The 21,869-nt window shown below is 38.0% G+C and overlaps 1 protein-coding gene and 1 long non-coding RNA gene across 3 annotated transcripts in view; both read left to right on the top strand.

Moving 5' to 3' along the window:
* Positions 1-21,869, top strand: part of NCKAP5 (NCK associated protein 5) — an 829,955-nt gene that overhangs the window by 456,902 nt on the left and 351,184 nt on the right. The gene's annotated exons all lie outside the window — the stretch shown is intronic.
* LOC116663583 lies at positions 5,674-21,405 on the top strand. Its single transcript, XR_004319788.1, has 3 exons — positions 5,674-5,684; positions 7,711-7,715; positions 20,926-21,405. It is a non-coding gene; the product is annotated as an uncharacterized LOC116663583 (long non-coding RNA).

Below are 21,869 nucleotides of genomic sequence, written 5' to 3'. Positions count from 1 at the left end.
ATAAGAAATGTTTGCTTTTCTTTTATTTTTGGAAGAGATTGTGTGAGAATTAGTATTAATTCCTTCCTTAAGTGTTTGATATAATTCACCAGTGAAACCATATTAGGCAAGAGTTTTCTTTATTGGAAGGTTTTTAACTGTAAATTCAATTTCTTTGGTAGATCTGACTATTCAGGTTGTTTATTTCTCCTGTGTGGATTTTGATAGTTTGCATCATTCAAGGAATTGTTTTATTTCATCAAAGTTGTTTAATTTATTACTATAGCTTTGCTTATACTATTCCTTTATTATAATTTCTTTACTGTCTATAGGTCTGTAGGGATGTTCCCTCTTTTGCTCCTGCTATTATTAAATTGTTTCTTCTTCTTCTCTTCCTTTTCCTTCTTTTCTTCTTGCTCAGTCAAAACCAAGAAACTTGATCAATTTTATTGACTTTTTCAGAGAATCACTTTCTGGTTATATTGTTTTTCTCTATGTTTTTCTCTTTTCAATTTTATTGATTTCTGCTGTAGTCTTTATTATTTGAAGCTTAAATGATTGATTTGGGAACTTTCTTTTCTAATACAAGTTTTTGATGCTGTAAGTTTCTGTCTAGCAATGTTTGTAACTTCATCCCACAAATTTAAATATGTTATATTTTCATTTTTATTCAGTATAAAAGGTTTTCTAATGTCCCTTGAGACAGACATCCTCTTTGATCCATGGATTACTCAGAAATGTGTTGTTTAGTTTCCAAATATTTGGCCATTTTCCAACTATTTCTGTGATAGGTTTCTATTTTAGTTTTGTTATCAGGAAACACACTCATTATGATTTTAATTATTTTGAAGTTGTTGGGGATTATTTTATGACCAAGTATATGTGCTATCTTGGTGACTGTTCCATGTGCACTTGAAACAAATGTATATTCTGCCTTTGTTGGTTAGAGTAGTCTGTAAATGCCAAATGGGCCCTATCGGTTGATAGTGTTGTTCAGATCTTCTCTATCTCAGTGATTTTCTGTTTGCTTGTTCTACCAATCAGAATTGTTGCAGTTTTTTATTGTAATTATGAATTTATCTATTTCTCTTTTTTGTTCTATCAATTTTTGCTTCATGTATTTTGAAGCTCTGTTGTTAGATACATACACATTTAGAATTGTTGTGCCTTCTTGGTGAATTGACATTGTTATCAATATGTAATATTCCCTTTAATCTCTGGTAATTTTTCTTGCTTAGAAATCTAGGTTGTCTGCTGGTAAAATCTGCCAGACTTTCTTCTGAATAATGTTTACATGGTCTGTCTTTTTTCATAATTTGAATTTGAGCTTGCCATATCACTATATTTAAAATGGATTTGTGTAGTCAACTGAGAATTGGATATTGTTTTTGCTATCTAATCTGAGAATCTGTCTCTCATTATTGTGTTTATTTTAATCTAATTACTGATATATTTGGATTTAGGTCTTCCAATGGTTTAGGTCTTCCATTTTATTATTAGTTTTCTGTTTTTCCCTAGTCTTTTGTTTTCTGTTTTATCCCTCTCTTTTTTCCCATTTCTGCTTTTGTGTGTATTATTTGAAATTTTTTAACTTATTGGTTAATTTTTAACTTATTGGTTAACTAATTGGTACATTTCTACATAGATTTTTTAGTGATAGCCTTAGGATCACAATTCTACACCTCATTTTTCATAGTCCACTTAGAGTTAATATTTTACTTCTTTAATTAGACTATAGAAATCTTTAACCACATAGGTCCCTTTACCTTCCCCCTTATGTAGCTGTTACATGTATTACATTTACTTTCATTGAAAACCCCAAAAGACTATATCAATATATAGATATATATAGATACGTAATCTATATATGTATCTTTTTTTCCCTTTCAACAGTCATGCATATTTTCAAAAACTTAGATGGAGAAATAGTATATTTAGTATATTTACCCAGATATTCACCATTCTTCTTTCCTGAAGCACCCAATTTCCTTCTGGCATCAATTTCCTTCTTCCTGAAGAAATCACATTAGCATTTCTTTTAGAGCAGGCGTGCTGACCATGGGTTCCCTTAGTTTTTCTTCACTTGAGAATGTCTTTATTTTACCTTATTCCTGAAGGATATTTCATTAGATACAGGATTCTGGGTTGACAGACTTCTTTCAGCACTTCAAAAATATTATTTCACTATCTTCTGACTTCTGTGGTTTTTTATTAGAAATCTATAATTATTCAAATTGTTGAATCATTCAAATGTATAATGTGTTGTTTGCTTCTAGCCACTTTTAAGATTTTTCTTTATCTTTGATTTCTGGTAATTTGATTATAATGTAGCTGTATGTAGGTTTCTTTCTTTCTTTCTTTCTTTTTTTTTTTTTTAACTGTTTGGTGCTCACTAAGCTTCTTATACCTGTCAGTTTATGTCTTTTATTACATTTGGGAAGTTTTCAGCTGTTATTTCTTCAAATATTTTTCTCTTCCAATCTTTTTCTCTTCTTTTTCTATGACTTCAAAGACATGAATGTTAGACATTTGGATATTATTCCACAGGTCTCTGAGACTGTATTCTTTCTGTTCCTTGTTATTTAAATGAAATAGTTTCTATTAACCTTTTTTCAAGTTCACTGATTCCTTCTTCTGCTGTCTCTATTCTCCTATTGAGCCCAAACAGTGAATTTTCAATTTCAATTACTGTATATTTAATTCTAAAACTTCTATTTGGTTATTCATGTGATTTCTTTCTTCACTGAAAATTCTGTCTTTCCATTTATTTCAAGAGGGTTTGTCCTTACTTCGTGGAACATGGTTATAAGAGCTGCTTTAAATTATTTGACTAATAATTCTAACATCTGCTTCTTCTCAGGAATGGTTTCTGTTCACTGGTTTTTCCATTGAGATTTAAATTTTTCTCATTTTTATATGCTTAGTAATTTTGGATTGTATCCTGGGCATTTTGATTATTATGTTAGGAAACCTTGTGTTCTGTTAAAATCCTCAAATAATGTTGATTCTTTTTTTGTTTTAGCAAGCAGTCAACCTGGTGAGACTTAGAACATGAATCCCCGTCTTTCCTCCTGTGACAGTGGTTCCAGTAGTTCTCAGAGCTTTTGTAGTACTATTTAGAACTGTCCAGCATCATGCCAAGCTGGCACCCATCTGGGACTTGGGCAGTAGTCTACATTCTAGTTTCATTCTCAAATCTCTTGATATGCTGCTTCAGAACAGATCTAAACATGTGTATCTTGGGAGCAAGTCAAGGGCTTTATGCCCAGGGTTAGGGGATCCTAACGTTCAGCTTCTTCCTCTCCATGATTTTCTCCATACTTTCCAGCTCTTGGGGAGGCCCTTTTCCCTGTTCTGGATGCAAAGTTTGATTTTTAACCTATCTGTACTGTTGCTGCTTTCCAACATGGGTCTGCTTTTGTCACAAAGTGGGAAAAGAAAAGGGAAACAATAATAAGAATTCTCTTCACATTCTTTTGACCACAGAGACCTCTTTTCCCAGCTCCTCTGTTCCTCTGACTTTCTCTCTGAGTTTTAGGTATCAGAATGTTTGCTGCCCAACAGGAGTGCATCCTTGTCACCAGGGCTCCACTCAGTATGTGGCAGGAAAACTAAAAAGAAGGAAAGGAAAGGAGAGGAGAGGAGAAAGGAGGGGAGGGGAGGCAGGGAGAGGGAAAGGGAGAGCAAGGGAAGGGAAGGGAAAGATTGGATTTCCATATATACTTGTTAACCTACAAAGGTCCCCTTTCCTTATCCTGTGGTCTAAGAGTAATGGTTTCTCTTGGATGTTTCCTGGTTCATTCCTGCTCTACAGTTTGAAAATTTGGGCAGTCCTCAAGTGTTAGTCAGGACGTATAAAAAGAACATAAAAATCAAATTCATTGCCTTATGAGTTATTCTTTGAGTTCTGACCCTTCCTAATCTATCTGCTACTTTTTAAGTTTTCAGAGTTCTCAAAGAGTTGATATATATCTTTTGTTAGTTTTCTGTTTTGTTTTGTTTTGTTTTTTTATAATCAGTGAGATGGAGAGAATATGCTTCCTGCGTCTTAGAATTGGAAGCCTTACCTGGGCTTTTCTGTAAATATGAGGCTCATTTTTCTATTCTTTTGACCAACTTTTATGATTCTTAAAATGTCATATACTTAATAGTTCTTGAAAATGACTTAATAGTTTAAATTTTTTTAACATTTTTTTTCACAGCAGAAGTTTGCATTTGAAATACCATTGATTGCTATATTGGCTTGCTATTGTAATGCGTTTAATCATAAGCTGCTTGTGGACAGGGACATTGTTTGTTTGGCATTGTATCCCATCTCCTAGAATAGTTCTGGCACACAATTGCTCAATAAATATTTGCCAGTGAATTGAAACTGGCATTTAATGGCCATAATTAAGAACCTAATAATTTAGAATGATTAGAATGTTGGGATTCTTCAAAAACAAAACTCTATTTTTAAAGTGCCTATTTATAAGAATGAATGACTTCATCTTTTCAAGAAAAAAAATTATTATTTCACCCACCAATATATCTTACTGAACTTCAGACTTCAGTTAGAAACTTGACTAGGTTGTTGGCTTGTGACCAAGTGGAAAAATCACAGACCTGTGTCACTGGGAGGGACTTGAGCAAACATCCAGTCTCCTCCACTGGGTGTGCCTGTTGGTTAGGGCAGTACCTATCTGTAAACGAACACGCCCAGAAGTAGGTGGTTCTCAAACTTGAGCAGGCATCCGAATCACCTGGAGGACTTGTTCAATATGGATTGCCTGACCCTACTCCAGAGTTTCTGATTCAGTAGTTCTGAGGTGGTGTCCAGTGATTTTTATTTATGACAAATTCCCAGATTATGCTGATGATGTTGATCCAGGGACCACACTTTGAAAATAACTGTTCTGAGGATGATGTTCAGTTGGCCCATCTCTCCTAGTGAAAGCAGGCTAATAATTTACACCAAACGTGTTTGCTTCACTTGTCATTCTAGGCAGAGATTCATTTTCGTAAATGAGTCTCTCCTTAAATCTATAATCTGTCCCATCTATGTGGGGTGGGGGAGACTCAAGAAAAAGCATGAACTACAGATTCAGACACATTTCAGTTCAAATCCTGGATCCTACTTTTGCCAGTCATGTGTTTGAATCTTTACCTCTCAGTCTCATGTTATTCAGATATATCAAGTATAGAATAGGAATAATATTGTTCCCATTTGGTAAGGTTTTCACACGGATTCAATGAAGGAACATACTAGTCCAGGAAGTGTGGAATCCTTGTAAATGCCTGGCACTGAACTAGACCCTGGGGATGGAATGAGAGCTCTCAAGTTGCCTAGTTAGGCATACAGTGGGAGGACATAGAGAAATGGGAGCTGGGGTACCTGTGCTAGTCTGGAGAGGTCAGGCAATGCGTCCTAGAAATAGGAGAAACAAGGGAAGGCAGGAGGGAGAAGGGTCAGGGAATTAGAGGAGTCTAGATAAAAAAAGAGCATGGCAAATACCCGAAGCAAGAGAGACCATGAAACATGTAAGAAAGGACCCAGCACAGAGTAATAAAAACAGTAGCTTACTCGTAAGGAGCACTTACTCTCCAATATTATTAATTCATTAATAAATACAACGTCCTATGACACAGTTTGTGAATGGCAGAGGTGGGGATGAGAAATAGGCAGCCTGCTTCTGAGCCTCTGCTTTTATCCTCTGTGCTCTTCTGTCTTTATATAGGAGGCTCTCAGGAAATGTTAATTCTCTGATTTCCTCTCCCTTTCACAGCATATGGAATGCATTGATATTTTTTGCTGCATTTCAAAACTCAGCTAGTGTATATTTAAGATCATTGGCAAGAAGGTTGGGTTCTATTTTCTGCCTAAAAATCCGTAGACTCAGAAAGAATAAGACACCTTCCATGGTTCTGTCCTCAGAGCATCTCAGCAAACCAGAAGACAGCCCAGCTTCATTCATTTTATCTGTCTTCTATTAAGTAGAATTTGCCCAGCAAGGGTAATATAAAGACTGGAAGTTCCTCCTGTATGGACGTTCCACCCCTCCTGGTACACGTGCCACTGTAATTCAATTTGAGGTCCTTTTGCTCTTGGTTTTCCTGCTTCTGTTTTACCCTGATAGTACCTTCTTTTTCCCCAAGTTCAGACACTGTAACTTTTCTATTGCTCCCTGCCAATAGGATTGGTCTGCAGTTAAAACTTTCTGGAAATGAAAAGTTATATTCTTTAGCCTCTGTAGTGTCATCTTTTGTCTTTCTTATGCTAAAAGCTATCTCATTAGTTTTCTCTAAAGTAGTTGATGGGTGTGTGATCAACTCTTCTGGAATTATAATTGGCTAGAGTGACCTTTCATGTACATTTAAACCACTAAATTGTTAAGATTAATAAGTATTCCTGGGATTGGATACTCACATAATTTCTGCAAAAGCAAGCGCGCGTGCTCTCTTTCTCTCTCTCTGTCTCCCCCCCCATATATATGTAACTTATATACATAATGAAATAAAGTGCCTCTGCCTATACGAAAGTGTGCACATATATACACACCCCTCCAGGACACTCTACTGTCCGTACGTGCATGAATTTGGAGGTTATTACTGTAACTTTTTGTGCTATTTCTCATGCTGAGACTCCAGTAGCAGTGACTTGAAGAAGGCCCTCTCATTCCTTACAGAAGCCAGGTTTCCTCTGGAGTTAGAGGGTGGCAGTGTGGTGGTGAACATTTCTATCTCCGTGGGAGGCTGAGCCTCTCTAAAAAAGCAGAACTTTGAAGTTAGTCCTTAGGTAGGCTGCAGAGAAGATGCAGGAAATATTCTCTTGCCCTCTTATCTTGGGTGCAGATGGATGGATGTATAGGTACCTCTCCTAGCAAGTGGGTGCTAAGACTGCCTCCCTGTAACCACCACCACCTAAAAATTGGCCCAGAGTTCAGATGAGAAGAATCTGCTGACCTTGTGGACCAGGCATATCTCATTAGCTGTATCGTCCCATTTTAATTTACTCCCCCTCTTCGGTTTCCACCCATGATCTTTATATAGTAATTCTCCTCACAGCCTTGAGAGTGCTAATTGTATGTTTCGTTAAGTAAGGAGACCGTGTTCTCATACCACCTTTTACAAAAGGAAAATCATAAACTGACACTAAAATGACACTTCTTTTCTTACTCATCAGCCAAGTCCATATGTGAATACTAATCTCAGAATTTGCCAAGTTGATTTAACTCTGGGTCTAATAATCACCATATATGCAAGGTGATAGCAAACGCATTGCAAAGGTTTCTCCATCCAGATATGCTCTCTCACAGACCTGCCTTAGCTGTTGACATTTCTACCTTAAATTATCACTTTGGAATACATAATTAAGGATATCTATTGAAAAGCAAATACTAGGTTCTGAATGCAGAATATATCTGTTGAATGAATCAATGACATTTATAAAATGTTAATTGAGTGATTTCTATAATTTCTATAATCAGGTACTAGAGTTTCGTTCATCCCATTGCTCTGCTAACCTGTTATTTTATATCAATCACCCGTACTTTTATTTTCCTGCCCTCATTCATTCAGTCAACTCACTTTCAAGCAACTTCCTTGTGAGCTATTCTCATTTTTCCAGCCACAGTAATCCTACTTGTCTAATGGGGCAGGAAAGAAACTGCAGGCTTTACTATAATACTATTATTTTTTTCATTCCTTGCTATGCATTAATAGGAATTAAAAGGCTGATGAATAAAACTGCAGTATCTGTATACATCTGGAATGGGTAACCCATTAAGTCACAACAGCCATCAATGTCTTAATTTTTGTGTTTTCATCAATTACCTAATAGGGAGGAGGTCCTTGGGGGAAGGAGATACAGGATTTTGATTGGGAATCAGAGGGCAAATCTGGAGGGTGGGATGTTGCTGCCGTCAGCATGTTACCTCTTTTAGTGGTGATTTCTGGGCAGCTGAGGTTCAAGATACCCCAAAGAAGAAAAGCTTTAGGAAAGAAGTTTAGAAAGATATTAAAATAACAGTAAGAATACAGTCTTATCTCCCAGTGCTGTTCATTTGTAAATCATTTTCTACTTAGGCTGGAAAGGATCTATAGAAAGATCATAAGGCATCTAATCTTCAGCCTCTTCATTGAATCCTGAACACCTTGCCATGTAATGTTGGTCCCCAAAATCTCTATCACTTACTTCTTGGGCTGCAGTTTTGTGACACAGCGTCACAGTTTACGTTCACTATCCAATCGAGTAAGCAAACCAGACAGCTATAATCCAGAATCATAAAATTCCTGACTTCAAACTTGGAGTGTAAAGGGTTAAAGATTCCCTTGTTTTACATTTAGATCCATCCCTAGCTGGCTTTTTAGGCTAATTCATGATGTGTCATTTTGCTAGTTACAGATTTGTTAGTTGACCCTTAAGGAAGGAATCTTTCCTGGTTCTCTATCTTCTGAAATCTTTAACTATGCATGGAGTTAGTTTCAGACACCTGGGGGTACCAGATCAATGACCTAGTGTTATGGTTCAGACTCCTTTGTGTGGTTCACTGTTTCAGGCCTTACCCAGACAACAGTGACCCGAATGGGGTCAAATAATTCCTTCTTGGACCTTCAGACTCAGAGTTTGAGTTACTGTTCTAACAGCCCAGCATTGATCTATCTCTGGAACCATATCTGGAAGGAGCCCCATGCTGAGTGTGCCTGGCATCCTGGAATTGAGCATCACAGCGTTGCTCACTGCCATCCACTTGCCTTTCTTCCCACCTCCGACAGTCTACTCAGACTGTGGCCATCTTATTACTACTATTGTCACTAGAAGAATATGGATGATATAAGACGATTGTTCACCCAAACACTATAAAGATTTATATTATACGAGGTAATTTCTGAGTGGCTCTGAGCGGGATCAGGGAGGACCTATATAGCTCTGTCTTGCTGGTACCAAATCTTGGACCTTGTATGTCTGAGTGAACCCTTAGCACTCATGTGCTCACAGAGATTCAGGTGGTCCTAAACCCCACTTTTCCCATCAGACTTCTACTTCAGTTGCCTGCTGAGCACACGTAGTGGCTACTATGATGCACTACCCAGACCCTTCCATCAGGACTTCCTTTTCTTTCCTCCAGCTACTGGGAATACGTATGGAAGACAGCTCTGCCGAATCCCTCTCTGGAAATCTCCATTATGTAGAGAAAGACATTTTGCCCAACTTCATCTTTCTTCCTGGGGGTCACCCCACATCCAGTGACTACTCCAAGAAGGGCATAAAGGTCTGGTTGCACTACCCCAGTTGGTGGCAATTCTGTGGGTCCTTCCTAGCTCCAGAGTGATTTTCACCCAGTCTTCCCTTCTAATAAATTTCCTACATGTTAATACCATCTCAGAGTCTTATTTCCCAGTGAGACAATCTGCAACTGCTCTTCAGTGAACAGAGCCCAGTGCATGGCCCTGTAACGCAGACTGGTCTGCTCAGGCTCTTGTAACCTGACTGCCCCTACTCAGCCTCTCCTCTGGCTGAAACTTGTCCTTATACTCCCAGCTGCTGGGAGCCATTCTTCTTTGCATGTATATGTCAGCTGTGATAGCACTCATATGTGGAATCTAACAAATGACACAAATGAACTTATTTATAAAATAAATAAGAGACTCACGGACATAGAAAACAAACTTAACGGTTACCAGAGGGGAAAGGGGATGGGAAGGAATAAATTGGGAGTTTGTGATTTGAAGATACTAACTACTATATATAAACTAGGTAAACAACAAATTTCTACTGTACAGCACAGGAAGCTGTATTCAATATCTTGTAGTAACCTATGATGAAAAAGAATATGCAAACAAATATATGTATGTATATGTATGACTGAAACATTATGCCATACACCAGAAATTGATACATTGTAAACTGACTATACTTCAATTTAAAAAACTAAAAGTGAAAAAATTAGAAAACAATGTTTTCTGTCTTAAACATAATAAGTTTAGGTGACATCAGAATATCTTAGTTCGGATATGTAATAGGCTATTAAAATATAGAATGGGAGCTTACATAAGAGATCACAAAAGCCCAGAATATGAATGGAGAACTTCTAACTCTTGTAACAAAATGCTGATGTCACACTCTGAAAACCTTGTTGAATAGTAGCGACAAAAGTGGCACATAATTTTCTCCTTTCTGATCAAACTTGCGTTATCTGTTCCCTCAAGGTCTCAGGAAAACTCTTAAATGGGGTACCAGCTAAGTAAAAAAAATGTTTAAAATTAAAACTTGGCCACTGTTGTACCTAAATTGAGGTAATCTCTCTGAACAAATTTAGATTCCACTGGAGTAGGAGGCTTTTAAAAGAAGGCTTTTATGGTAAAGGCTAGCTCTGGTTTTAGCATTTCCTTCTCTTGCCCCATCCTCCTCACTTCTACCCAACCATTGCAAAATTTTTTGCAGACTTGTTATTCTAATGTTTCTGAGACCAGAGTGAAAATGAATCAGGATTTTGGCTCTAAGAAGGTGGACAACATTTCCTTTTTATTGCATGGCAATGAGTTTGTTCTTATTCAGCTAAAGGAACATACAGCACTCAGCATTCCAATGTTTGCAGTGTTTTTCATCCATGAGTGTGTGTGTGTAAGTGAATCTGTGAGTAAGAGGGAGAGAGAGAGGGAGGGAAGGAGGGAGAAAGACAGAACAAGTGAAGGCCTGAATGACTTGGAAACAAATTTGGTGGGTTCTCTTTTTAATGAGTTGCATTGGCAATATCTAGCTGACGATTCTAATTCATCCGGAGAGCTTACTTTGTAGTTTTTGTGATGGATTTGAGTTTAATTGTGGAATTGTAAGAAGCATTTAAAGGGTAAAAAAAGAAGACAGTTTTCTGGATAATAAGAAAGAGGAGCACGTATTGAAAACAGAGAAATATGATGACGAGGCTGTTTCAGTTGTGGTCTCTTTAATATGAATCATAATTTTTAAATAGCTTCTTTTGTTCGGTAATTAAGCCTTGCATTTGTCTCCTATCATATTGATGTACTAAAGCTCCAGATTTCTCTTGCTTTATTCCTAGTATATATTCTAGTCATCAGTTATGCTCCTTTCAATTGTAATTATCTTAATGAAGCATACGAGGGAAATTCACACACACACAAGTATGTATATGGATGCACACGTGAGCACAGACACACACGCACACAGACACATGCCCTTAGCTTTTTATTGGAGCATTTGACATTAGGGGTGACTAGAGCTAGCAGTTACCATTAAGAGGAATGAAAAAGGAATCAGATGATAATTTCTTTGCAAATTGTATATTACATTGATATAAACAGTTCTCTACCAAACATTCGTTATCTCATGCCCTGTCTCACACTGTCATCAGTACTACAAGTGAAGCACCCAGACAGTTCTCTCCTGCAGCTCCAGGGAGCCTGACCTGTCAGTGACTTGGCTGAGGTCACCAGGCCACCTGATGCACTTGGACAGGTGTCCTGATGCCTGGCCAGTCGCCTTTTAATTGCTCTCTCCTCCCTCTGAATTATATTTTGATATCCCTCCATGTGATAAACTAACTTATAAGAAAGAACAGTTTCTATTAAAGAGGAAAAAGACAGAAATGCCTTTTTTTCCCACAGCTTTTTTCACCATTTGTGCTTTTGAAAAATGACAAGAATGGCTGTTAGATTGTGGGTTTATGAGATGTTTCCTTTTCACTTACTCTGGTGGCTGGCGATGAGAGAACATCCTTCTCATAACTTTTAGGCAGTAAACCCTGTAAATAAGAGGACAAGGCCAAAGGACTGTTCATGGTTCTGATCATTTTAATCCAGTTTGGTTGTTGCTGTTCTGTTAAAAATAGTGCTTCTAAGGCCCGTTGAAGCCCTCTGATTTAATCACTTGCTAAGGAGGCTCTTTGTGCTGGCCTGTCCTTAGATGGACTGCTCCATTTACTTTAATGAACTTCAAGTTCTGGCAGAATTTGAAATAAAATACATACATGCTGTGGATGTGGTTACTAAATGGTTATGCTCAAAGACACAGAGTAGAAGACAGACTCTTTTTTGTAAACAATATAGTGTTTGGGTAATAATCATAGTTGTTGGTGTTTTTTTCCCTCTAGCATCTCATTACTCCTTCTGTAAATCATATCCCACCCAGAGCAGTGATGGGCAGTATCATTTATTTTCATGTGAACAGTAATTTAAAACTTTCTTATTTACCAAGCTTTCTTCGACTTTTTACGACATTTGTAATAGTTCTTTGAGTTTATCTCTTCCTTGAAGTGGTTTTGCTGCAGTGAAAGAAAAACTCCGTAACAGTTTTTCTTAATATGTTTTTTTCAGTTGCGTAATCGTGGGGAAGTGGCGTTATCTGCTTGCAAGTAACTTTGGTTTTCAGTTCAGCATTCTTTCTGGCACGTACGTGATTTTTATATTGTTAGAAGACCCTTTTAGAAAGATTTCTTCTCATAGGCAAAGCTGTAATAAAACAAACACTGCACTTAAAATATCAGGGTACTCAAAGCTTTATCTTCCAGTTGCAATCACTGTCGCGTGGGGTGGGGGATAAGCTTTGAAAGCAACCGGATAAAGCACTGCAAGTTTGTTTACATCCAGTTCAGTTCTGGGGATGATGTTTTTACTTACAGGTTTATAGCTAGCAGTGAAAAGCCATGCTAAGACAGAGACTGTGTGAGCATCTGTTGATGTCAGCATCTTCTCCCTGCCCTTCCTCAGCATCCCTGTTAGGAAAGGAATGGAATAGGAATCTAGACTCATGAGTCACTGAGGCTGAGTCTGATTCGGTGGCTGCTGGTGTCTGGGACGGGATTCCATGGTGTGTAGTAACCACGGACAGTTCCTGAAAGAGCAAAGGGCCGGTTGGGTGTTTCCAGTTCCCATACTTTTAATATGTCATATAGCAGGTCTTAAAAGCTTTTTGTTTTGTTTTGTTTTTCCTAATTCTCAAATGTCAGCAATTTCCCCTCACAAAATATATGTTAGGTCATTTATATTTCCCTACTTTTAAACAAATTGAAAACGTATCTTGGGCAGGAGAGTCAAAAGTTGATAGTAACTCACTTTGCTCAGCTTATATTGGGTCTGTAGGGAGTAGAGAGAAAGATAAACTGTCAGGGCCTTCCTAGGTGTAAGGAAAAATGAGAATTAACATGCTGAAAAGGGCCTGAGATTATGGTTGTGCATTCTAGAACAAAGAGGTGAGCAATTGATGGCAGGGGAAAAAAAAGGTGAGTGTGGGTTTTCCTTTATGCTAGTCACAGAGCTCCTCAGATCTTCGCCACATAAAAGCTTTAGAGGAAACTCATATTCAGTTATCAGAAATTGCTTCCCCTTGATTTATGATCTGGTCAGGCTCCTTGGTAAGCTGTATGAACTCTCCCTCCGAGAAAAAGAGAAACTGCAGATGGATTCGGCACATATAAATGCATGTTGGCAGTGGGTATATAACTTCAAACAGCTCAGACATAATAAATTGAGTTCCCTTGTCAATGCCAGCTGAATAAACACATTTGTAGTAAATAATCTGACAATAGAATTATTGATTATAAGTCCAAAATTTGACATTTGGAATCACATCTCCATTCCACTCCTAAGGAAGGGAGCAACTCCTGGTCCGTTTTATAGGAGCAACTTAGTAACATCTCTGGCAACTCAGCTCCTTCCTGCTGTGATTAATTAATCTGGAATCACTCTGATGTCTCTCTTGGGGGGATTGCATTAACCTTGCTTTGCGTATCTGGAATAATAGGTACAGCCAGTGCCTTTCACAGGAGCTGGGTTTTGCCTGCCTGTTCTAGTGCTTTCTGCTTTGAAGTAGGAAGAGGAGCAAACCCAGGAGAGATGGGACCAATTACAGTGTGTCTGACGTATTCAAATTCTTAACTCTGCTATTTAGACGTAACTATACTGATACTACAGTCTCGTTATTTGTTTCTCTACCTGAGTCAATTTATGGGTGCTTCTTACTGAATCTTCTTTGGTTTCATAAAGATTTCTATGTAAACCTTGCGAGCAATTGACCTATAAAGATTGATTCACCAAGAATATTATTTTACAGAGCATTTTCGTGCCTCTAACTTCGTAGAAAATTAATCTCCCCAGGAATAAAATTAAATGTGAACTATCTTTTCAATGTCTTTTTAAATATGTAGCCCTGCTGTTAAAACTTTTCCCGGCCAGCCACCAGATCACATACCTAAGTCCCTCTCCAAAGAGGAGCAGAGCGAATCATTCATTTCCACCTGCATAATTTGCTTTGTTTTTCACTTTATTGAGTGGCTCATTTGAAGGACATAGGAGTGCCTATTTCTTCATCACAGAGCCGAATCTTCATATTTCAAGTTATGCTTTTGTACATTTCTCTAGGGGAAGTTAGCCATAGTCATTGGCCCATTCTTTTGAAAATGCTGTTCAGAATCTGTGCTACAAATCCGCCTAATAACACTTACCTGACCTGCTATATGTTGCCAAAGAGGTTGCTTTATCTCTCATCTAAGGGGAGGGGTGGGGCCAGGCTTCCTGTAGTGATACATTAATTTCTTCTTTGGTCTCTATTTTCTGTTTAACCAGAGCTCAAAATATCACCAAGGATAAATAATTGGCCTTTTGTCTTCGCCATGAGGTAGAAGTTGAAGATTCAATTTCCTTTTAAAGGTTCTGTCCCTGCCAGTATTGTTCCTTATAAAAGCATAATGCCTGGGGTTCATTTATAACACTTGACTTACTCCACCTCTAGGGTTATTTACGTTTTATCATTATTACTCACCATAAAAAGTTCAGAAAACAGAAACGCAGCAAGACTTGAGTGGCACTTACACAGCAGATGTGAGTCAAGGTGTATTTTTTCATATGAACTGACCAAAGAATCAGTGGATGTGATCCAAGAGTCTTGTCATTTTTCAAGGACCCCCTGATGTTTGGAGGCAGATAAAGGCGTGGAGGCAGTGAGGGCTTTTCTGTGTTTGTGGAAGACGGGACCGCCCCAGGGCCCAGCGGCACCAGGCGCTAGTAGTAAAGACTCAGTCCTGTAAGAGGAGAAAGACTTTGATCAGGTCTGAGGTTTGTTTGTTTGTTTTGTTTTTCTTTTTTCTTTCTTCCTCTGAGAACTCTTCTTTTTCTCCTCTTCATTTTCATTTTCACTTTCCCCAACCTATTCAAAGAAGAGGTTTGGTATTTCCAGCAGACAGCGTGTCCCTGTAACTCTGTCCCCTGTCCTCACGTCCAACCCGAGGCTAGCACCTCACTCTCCTCTCCGTCTGCTCTGTGACTTGGGCAGGACGATTTCCTTCTCTGGGCCTCAGTGTCTTAACTGCGAAGTGGAGAGAAAATCTTCTCTCTTCAGAAGGTTTTGAAGATTCAATGAGATAGTATAGATGAACTCCTCAAGTACAGTGCCTGGCACAGGACCCCAGAACAGTGATTGACTCTAAGTCTAACCCAGTATAACATCTAATTTGTAGACAGTCTATTAATGAAGCAAAATTTTTTAAATGTTTTGGAGTATTTGGGCATTTGTGGACACGAAAACTAGTTTTGCTTCTCCCTTTTCAGTAGCTGTTACGGACACAGCCCCTCTGTTTACTCAGGTGTACCTTCACAGCCGAGAGTGCCAGTGGTCTCTGTGGTATTCTGAGGATGGGGTCAGAGCAGTCCCCACATCCAGCAAGGAGGGTGGAAGGAAGCCTGCAGGATGAAGCCACCAGGGGAAGAAAACATCATGGGAGAAATTCAAAGATATTCAGAAGGCTGCTCAGATGCTGGCTCCTGATAAATCTCCAGTCCCTCCCAGAGAGGAGACTGACGTCTCTTTATGCTGGCGTCCGTTACAGGCAAAGCCAACACTCCTTACCACCGTAGGCACTGTTTATCTTCATAGGTCTTAAGAAAGGAAAATTGGCCCACGTTTGACATCTCCATTCAATTTTACTACTTTAGAATCTTGATGGCTTTTAAATAAAAATGGGGAAAGGATGAGTTGGCAGCAAAGTGGATTTCAGGGACAGCTAGAAAACAGGAGGGAAGACAGCCTCTTATATTTTGATTAATCTGGTCCATGAAAATGTGTACATGAATATACAGCTATAAACTATATTGACACTGAGCGCTTTTCCTTTGGAGGTGTTTATACGCAGTGATATCTGGAATTTTGAATAAGCAGGTTTTCTGCTCAATAAAAATCTGATACGATAGGTGCCTTCTTGGGGACTTTTTCAAGAGAATGCTTTTCCTTTTGAAATCACCTCTTCTCCAAATGGCCTTCCATGAAAGCTTGATATTTTTCTTTCCTAGAATACACCCACCACCTGCTACTTGTGTGTGTATTCTCGTAGTTATGAAAGAAAATAATTTATTATATATGCAAGATATTGCATTTATATCACAATTTAGATTTTTAGAAAATCTGCTGTGAAGTGTAATTCCTCATCTTAAACAGCTTAAAGTTCAGTTCTTGGGGTGATTTTCTTAGTTCAACTGAAGCCTTAGAAGAAAAGAATTTACTTTTTTATGCATTTATTTGGGGTTAACTTGATTTTGGTCCTCCCAGGGTTCTCTGGCTGTGAAAGCAGTCAGTTGTCCTGGTGGTCATCAGATTCATTCAGCAGATTTGATTGGTGAGACGATTTTCCCCTTTCTCCCTCATTATCTTATACTCAGGAAGCTGCGTCTTTGATCAAAGTAAAACAGCCATTCCTGATATTCTTCAACTTTGCAACCACAGATTTCTAAGCACTACAGACAAACATTTTCAAATAGAATTACCTGAAAGAAGATCTTTCTTTAAAAAAAAAAGTTACACTATTATCAAATGTGCACACTCATCTTGTGTCTGTAAAAGAAACTACAGGAAAGATTTCCTACTTGGCATCAATAGTATGCGTTTAGTAAATGCTTGTTGCCTTAGAGAGTAACAGAAGTCCATATAGTCCGTAACTACCCTGGTTATATTTAGCATAATATCCCCACCTAGAGTTATTTAGCATTTGATATGTAATTGGCACAAATCTTCACCAAAAATTAAAAGCGACACAGATAGACTTTAATTTTAAGGTTTAACATTTAAGAGAAGAAAATTGGATTTTTTTTTTTTTTACCCAGCCCTTAATATTTTTAACAAAACGAAATTTTAGAATCGATCAATCAGTATTCTTGGATGACTGTTACATACCATTCTGGTTGCAGTGGAGAGTTATGGAAGAATATGAAATTACATAATGGGACAATTTGAAAGTAATGTATGGTGGATTATAATAAAGGACTAAATTGCTACAGTGGGGATAATGAGTGTTGGAATTCAGAGAGGAGATACTGCTTTTTGAAGAAGTTTTCATGAAGAGGCTAGAACTGAGCTGGTCACTGAGCGAGAGGTTCTGGCTAGGCATAGAAAAGCAAAAAATAATTTCAAATGACAAGACCATAGTGAAAATGGTACAGATAGAAGAATCTACATCAGATGGAAACTTCAGTCATTCTATTCTCCTGCCTAGAATACCAGTTAATGTTGGCGATCCAACAGTAGCCTGCTTAAATATGTGAGATAGGAAAATAGGAAAGGAGAAACAGCTGAGGGATGGGCAGAGGGATTTGTATCTGTCTATCTTTCTGTCATCTATCTATCCATCACATTTGGTCTCTTAATAACTATTGCAAGTAATCTTAAGAAGAAAGCATATTCTGTCCCCATAATTAAAGCTCACGGTAAAATGAACACCCTCTAAGAGAGGCAGGCAAACTTCAAGAGCAGGTTGGCCAGATGGAAAATTCAGAGATCTCACCAAAAAGAACAGTTGCATTTTCAAATCCCTCACCAAAAGGACAGATGCCGTTGCTGGGAGTTATGTTTTCTTGCAGCTCTGCATCTGGCTGTTGTAACGAAACCCAGAGAGGGAATAACTGATAGACTAAATAATGTAGTAAATGTCACCCAGTATTATCATTTCATCGTCTGCATGCACATTTCAGAGCTTAAATTCTCGACAGTCATTATGTCTGTTTTGCTTTATTTTGACATTAATAATTTTTGTTTGGACTGGTATAAAGTGGTACCTTTATTCTTTAAATACTCTGGTATCTTGTAGCATACCATTCTTGGCCTTTTCAGTGTGGCTTTCCTACTTTGAGATAAGAATGAATTCCTTCAGATTTTTTGCTGCTACTTACAAAGAGACCCAGCTTTCTGTTTTTCACCCTATGTATCACCTTGATGTCTGTTTTCCACTCTTTTGGTTGGATGATTCATTCAGATTCCCTTTTTTGGCTGATTGGACTGCAGTTCCTCCTTCACCCATGGATCAGTGTCCTCCCTGATGTTAATAACAGCTCTGGAGTCTTAAATGAGAACTGCCTTCCTCCAGTTTGATCTTTTGTGATATCACCATTCCTCACTCCTGTCTCCCCACCTAATTCTCTGAATTATAATATTTGACTCCAGTAAAAGCAAGGTTTTCAAAATAGACTTTCAAAGGAACATCTGTGGAGATGATTATTAGGCTTCCTACAAAAATGTGTCAATTTAAGATTTTAGTTGGGATGTTTTGTAGGTACTTTTAATCAGGTTTTCAATTTTGTGTGATGAAATGAAAATACCTGCCTGCTTACAGACTAAATCCTTAATAAATGTCAGTAACTGGCTCATGATTTTGCTGAATGGTGAATCCTGGACGTCTAGTAGACACATAATGGCTGAGGAAATCCCAAACTGGAGTTGATAGGAGTGGGAATATGTCATTCTACCTTGTGAAAAATAGTTTACTTTCCAGTTTTGAATGTCTTCTTTGGGCTGTTTTATTTCTCCCACCTCACTAAAAACAGAGACAGACTCACAGACATAGAAAACAAACTTATGGTTACCAGGAGGGAACAGGGTAGGAAGGGATAAATTGGGAGTTTGAGATTTGCAGATACTAACTATTATATATAAAATAGATAAAGAAGAAGTTTATATTGTATAGCACAAGGAGCTGTATTCAATATCTTATAGTAACATGGTGAAAAAGAATATGAAAATGAATATATGTATGTTCATGTATGACTGAAGCATTGTGCTGTACACCAGAAACTGACACAACATTGTAAACTGACTATACTTCAATAAAAGTATATTTAAAAAAGAAAAAATAAAAAAAAAACCCCACTAAATTCACCCCATCATCAATGTATTAAAGTTCAAAACTCAAACTCCTTGACCTGTTTGTGAATTCACTCTGCCCACCTTCCCTAGGATGTTGGCCAACTGAACATTATGTAAACACTCAGTAGCATGCCCAGTGCTTCAGCTGTTCCGTGGAATACAGGTTCTTGTCACAGCCACCATCTCGGCTTGTTCCACTGGTAAGTGGGCCCAGCACAAATGTCTCATTGACGTTAGGGCTCCTCCCAATGCCTCAGCTAGCATAAACTTCCTCTATTCATCTCTCATAGCACATCATGCCTCTTAGTAGCCCTTAGCATATTTTGCATTGTTCTATGATTATTTCTCTTTATATTCCTTCCCCTCGGGGCAGGGATGTAACATAGCATTGTATTCCAAATACTTTATTGAACAGCATATGATCTCAGTCAGTGTTTGTGGAAGGAGTAATTGGGTTTGTAAGGTAACATTTTGGAAGAAAGCATTTTAGAAGTAATGTATCATTAAATACTGCCTGCATTTCCTTTCTAGCTCAGAGAGTTTTACCCTTAAATTTTGTGCCAGCCCCTGACTTGCCTTTGCCATCTCCCTTTATTTGGAAAAACACTACACGATCATGATGTGTGTGCTAGCTTTATCTATCATATCCTACCTCTGTTCATCCATTTATCTCGCATGAGTTCTTGAATTTGAATTCTAATGGCAATTAACATGAAGTTTGAGATTAAATTACATCTACATATATTTATATTGTGGCTTGCAATTTTGTGTTTTATGGAATGCTCTCATTATTATTTCTTTTGCAGTTTAAATGGATTACTTAAGAATTAGGAGACAAAGGAATTAAAGGATTTACAGTGTAGCATAGCAAAGAACTGTTTCCTTAGTAACTAAAACCAAACTTGTACGAAGACACCATGAGCTAGAGATTGCTTTGAAATCTTTCCCTGTAAGCAACTTAGACCTGAAAAAATAAAATGGAAATCTGCCAAAGAGAGTAGAAATCATAAGGGAAACAGATTAAACTAGTGCCGTACATGGCACAGGAGGATTTAGAGAGTAAAGAAAGTTAACCTTTAATTTTTTAAAGGTCACTTTGCACATTTGTCTAATTAAATTTTTATATCTATAGCCAAGATATATTTCAGAAAGGAAATCTTGGTGGTAAAATCAAGTCTGAAAGTAGAGTTGTAATTAAGTAGATCAAGTAGATAGCCAGCACCTTCCTGAAAATAATGAGTTGACCAAAACATTTGATTTATTTATTTATTTATTTTTATTTTTTGAGGATCTTGGATAGCTAGGCTAGGAATGGCAAATCTCCAGCCAGGAGACAAATTCCGACTCAAGCAGATGGCATCTTACTTTCTGGACAGTGTTAATTTTGTCAGGAGAACTACAGTCCAGGAAGGAATGAACCATTCAACTTTAGAGTGAACCCTCTCCTAGGATTAAACAGAGACAGAGCTGTGAAGAGTGGTATACCAGCTGACCAAATAAAACACGGGCATCAGGTGGTTAGTTTATTACTCTGTTAATAACAGCTCCAGTGAATAGGGACTAAAATGTATCTCCAGGTTAACTGCACTTTTTCCCCTCCCTCTTTTCTCTTCTACATTTTTGTTCTCCCGTATGTCTTACCACCCATCCCAGAAAGCATGCCAAAAAATCAGTCATAGCTTTATAATTTTGGTTATATTTCTTGCTGATGCTCTGTTTAATGACTGCCTTCTTGCAACTTTTTGCTTCTTCCACTCCTTCCAAGAAGCTTAACTTAATTGTATTGAGTGTTTTTCATTAATTGTTCACCAATTTAGAGAAGATAACAGATTTTTTTTCCCTTGAGGTAAAATGGAAATGCTTTTTACTGAAAACCCTCCATTTTCCACTCTTTTGCCCATCCCCTGCCTCCACCTTAACAATCCCTTTCTAGAAAGGTAGAAAACCAACCTTTTGTCCCCATATCCATTGCCCATCATCAGCTTTGGAGTCAGAACAGTCTGGTATTTTTGGCCTGGCTCCAGACCTGGGGTTTTCTGGTACATGATTAATCTGTGAGATCCTAATTTGGCTACTGGACAAGGCTCAGAGGAAGAAGAGGCTGCCTTGTCTTAATGATCTTTTATTTTGTAATTGATAAAAAGTAAAAGCAAGGTTTCCTGAGCCTCTGATGTAGGAACCTGGAAACTTCACTTCCACAGCTGATGAAAACCAAGGATAAATATAATGTCATAAACTCTCTAGGGCAAGATGCTCCTTTGTACAGGAAAAAGGCAGTTTTGTTCATCTTTATAAAGCCCTGGTTTTCCTGGCACCTAGTGGTCCTTCAGTTAAGGATGTATTGAAAAAACATATATGTAAGCTTTGGGTATTCCATTTAATCTCTCTAGACCTCACCTTTCTCGTCTACACAAGGTAGTAGTCAATCAGGTCCGTATGATCTTTGAGCTTTTTCTTTTTTTTATTCATTCATTTATATTCATCCATGCAGCATTCTTCAAATGCATCCTGAAAGCCTGCCTACCAGTTTTAGGTCCCCTGCTCAAAGAATTTTGATGGCAAGTTTGGGGAGATATATTTGAGTAATTTTAGGGATTGACAATTTCAGTTGTCAGTTTCAACAGATTGACAGTTTTGTCATGGGCTTTAATCCATACATCTGGTCTCTTTTAATGCATTGAGGCACTAAGGGTAAAGATTTATTGCAGACCTGGTTGGGCACACTGTGAGTGCTAGCAAAACATCCCCGTCGTAGTCCCCAGGACTTACAGTG

This window comes from Camelus ferus, chromosome 5 (assembly GCF_009834535.1).
Source record: "Camelus ferus isolate YT-003-E chromosome 5, BCGSAC_Cfer_1.0, whole genome shotgun sequence".
Classification (NCBI taxonomy): Eukaryota; Metazoa; Chordata; class Mammalia; order Artiodactyla; family Camelidae; genus Camelus; species Camelus ferus.
Note: the sequence above shows the minus strand (reverse complement) of the source record. Positions and strands in the feature narration are given on the sequence as shown.